This window comes from Coregonus clupeaformis, unplaced genomic scaffold, assembly GCF_020615455.1.
Source record: "Coregonus clupeaformis isolate EN_2021a unplaced genomic scaffold, ASM2061545v1 scaf1553, whole genome shotgun sequence".
Lineage (NCBI taxonomy): Eukaryota > Metazoa > Chordata > Actinopteri > Salmoniformes > Salmonidae > Coregonus > Coregonus clupeaformis.
In genome coordinates this window covers 87,800-91,108 of record NW_025535007.1, presented here as the reverse complement: position 1 = coordinate 91,108, position 3,309 = coordinate 87,800, and the positions used below count along the sequence as shown (strand labels likewise).

Below are 3,309 nucleotides of genomic sequence, written 5' to 3'. Positions count from 1 at the left end.
TGGAGTTTATGCGTCAAAGAAGTTTATGGTGACCGCCCGAACATGGACTGCTGGCCGAGGGATGTTTTGCCCGCTTTGTGGCAAACACATGAACAGCTTAACGCGTTTGCTTTACGTGTGGGTCGTGTTTTGGAGTTTTTAAAGGACGCGGACAAGACGAAACATTGGAAACACAGGGACGCGCTCTGACAGCCGGACAGTGCTATGCAAAGTAAGTTTAGCAAACCAAAGGATTATGTCCTTTTTGTATCCAGACTGCTCAGAGGTGGTTCATGTGCCTGGGTCAGAAAGGCCATTCAAATTGGCAGAATATAAAAAGGAAATAGGAAAGGCATATTCCAGGATCACTTTTTTCATTTGCCTAGAAAAACACTATAAAAGAGGTTAGTGGATCTCATGATTCAATATTTTTACATATTTAGATACTCTGCTGGAGGATAAATAATGGTTGTTTGAATTATTTTTTTCAGTGGATGATACCTCAGACTCTGATTCTGAAATTGTCATCACAACAAGGAGCACAGCTGAACTAAATCGTGCTGACACTTTGGTACATCAGTTATTTCTCTTTTTAAAATGTTTATGTATGTTTGTATTTATTCATTTTCATATAATTTATTAATTAGATGTACATTGGATTTTAAGCATAAAATCAATGTCCTGGTCAATATTTTAGTGGAAAAGGCTTGTTTTGATTATTTTGCAGTAACTATTATACAGTAACACAGACAACCATTCAGCATTGATATATACTGTATGTGGTAATGGAAAAATAATGGAACCTGTTGAAAGTTGTTGATCATTTTATCCGTTTCCTCTCAGGTTTTTGAACCACAAAATCGAAGTACTCCCAAACACAAGCTGGACGATGAAAGGTAGGTGTTGCACACTTGGACACAAAGGAATTTTCACACGTGCAATAATAATTCATATTTTGTTGGGCTACAGTGCTTTCACTACCAGGTAAAGTGCAATTTCACCTCTTTTTTTTTATTTAACTCACAAAACTGATAAAACTACTAGCAGATATTTCACTACTTATTCACATACACATTATACATAAATTTATATTGCTGCACATAAGCTCAACGTTGCTACATGCTATCAGCTGTTTCTGTAACTGACTGCGGTGCCCCTCGCTCCCTACCTAAAGGACCCACAGCTGCCTGTGTGAGCAGAGCTTTGCAGAATAAACCCACTGAAATACAGTTGCTCTTGCAGTTGAATAAACAAAAAATTAACCAAACCATTAAAAAAAACATGTGAGAATGAAGTGGGGGGTATCCACTGTCCATTCATATGTCCCACATCACTGTCGATCCTGCATAGGTACTATAGGCCTTTACTGAAGTGGCACGGTCATCCAGAACCAACTTAAAAGAACTCCAACACGTTTCGGCATCTAGCCTTTGTCAGGGAGTCAAATAGATGTAATGAGAGACACTGGGTTTTTTTCTAGTGGTAATCCACCAATAGGAAACATGGGACACATCCATATACATAATGTTTACATGATTTGACTATTGTAGGCCTGAAGGACACCTACTGGTTTTAAGATGTCTACAACACCTACTCTAGCCCAGAACACCTTGGACACTAGAAAATACCCATTGTCTCTCATTTCATCTGTTTGACTCGCTGACGAAGGCTAGATGCAAAAACGCATTAAAGTTCTTTTAAATTGGTTCTGTAGGCTTGGCCACTTGCAATACAAGCATTTTAATAGTTAAAAATAGTAGTTTGAGCTTTCTTTTATTTTATACCTTTTCCATTAAAAAGAAACTCAAACTAACTCAGATTTGAGTCCAGGAAGCGCTCCTATCCACATGTTCTCAAAATAATCTTTTTTAAAAAAATACATCTTTCTGTTCCCTCTACTACTACATTACTACTCAAAGCTACATTATAGCCTTTATCATGGAGCTAATCATTTTAATATGTTTTATCATGTTTCAGAGATGCACCAGGACAATCAACAATTCAGCCTGGACAGGTAATAAGGCAGAGTGTGGCAGCATGACATTTCTTGCTTTCAGTGTTGTTGTTTCAGACATTTAAATCTTTTTTTTCAGATAGTAATATCTGATGCTGAGATCTGGATCCACCGGAAGCAAATCCAGAAAAAATGTCTTGCTACAGGTAAGTAAAAAAAGAAAAGATAATGACTGACATAATTTAAATGTATTGAACTGATTACATGGGGAAGACATTTTTGTTTGTAAGATGTTTTAACATGGAAATGGCAATTTCCCAACAGTAAATACACAGACCTGTATTCACCAAATGTTGAGCAGGAGGACGATGAGCCGGTTGCTGTCAATGTGAAGAATTTCCAACACACAGCAATGTAATATGCTTTTGACTATAGCACTCAGTTTTTTCACTGTACAATAGTTCTTGTATATCTGGAATATCCACAAATGAATTAACTTTTTGTCATTACAGGGAGGAGACGGACATTGCATTACCTGACATCGTAGCAAACCTGTCTCTTCCTATTGATCATAAAAAAGTCAGCGGTTTAACATCTCAAGGGATAATGTTTGGGATGGGGCAGTCAGAGGTTTCAAAGCGTACAACATATTCTGAAACCTGTGACATGCTGGTGAAATTTACTGATGATACTGGTGTTCTGGAAGGGAATTGACACTGGTGGTCCAAGACGGAGTTTTTAACTCTACTGATGAAACACCTAAAAAGACCGGCCCATTTTTGATGGACCAGAAGGACATCGGTTCTTGGTCTACAATGCAAAGGGTATGCATATTGGTTGGATGTGTACTATAGGCTACTAATGGTTGGTTAATGCTCATTGACCATATATATCACATGACATATGCTTGCATATTACAGTATATACAGTAATGCATTGTTTTAATTTTGCAATATGAATTCATTCACAGCTGTTAGGGAGGATGAATACTACTTGCCAGGAAAGATGATTGCTGTGTCAGTTGTGCATGGAGGTCCAGGACCCCATTTCCTGTCAGAAGATCTTGTACATTATCTTGCAGGCCAGCCTTCATTCAAAGCAACAAATAATTTAATAACTGATGAAGAAATAGGGAAAGCTTTGCAAGAGGTGAGAATAGCATAAGGGTATGGTAGGGCAGAGTTTTTCATACTTACTGCAGTGTTTTTGAGACAATGTTTACTTCCTATATCACGTGCGGAATATATTTAATTAATTTATTAGTTTTTTGATAGTGTAAGATTACACCTTGCTATGTAATGCTATTAAAAAAAATAGGCAAGGAGATACAGTGCATACAGTTATTGACTGGGGTATTTTTGCCCATTTTCATGTCT

The 3,309-nt window shown here is 37.4% G+C and overlaps 1 long non-coding RNA gene across 1 annotated transcript; it reads left to right on the top strand.

Moving 5' to 3' along the window:
- The first annotated feature begins 248 nt into the window (after positions 1-248).
- Positions 249-2,094, top strand: LOC123487232. Its single transcript, XR_006659687.1, has 5 exons — positions 249-383; positions 471-550; positions 823-875; positions 1,957-1,993; positions 2,073-2,094. It is a non-coding gene; the product is annotated as an uncharacterized LOC123487232 (long non-coding RNA).
- Positions 2,095-3,309: the final 1,215 nt, after the last annotated feature.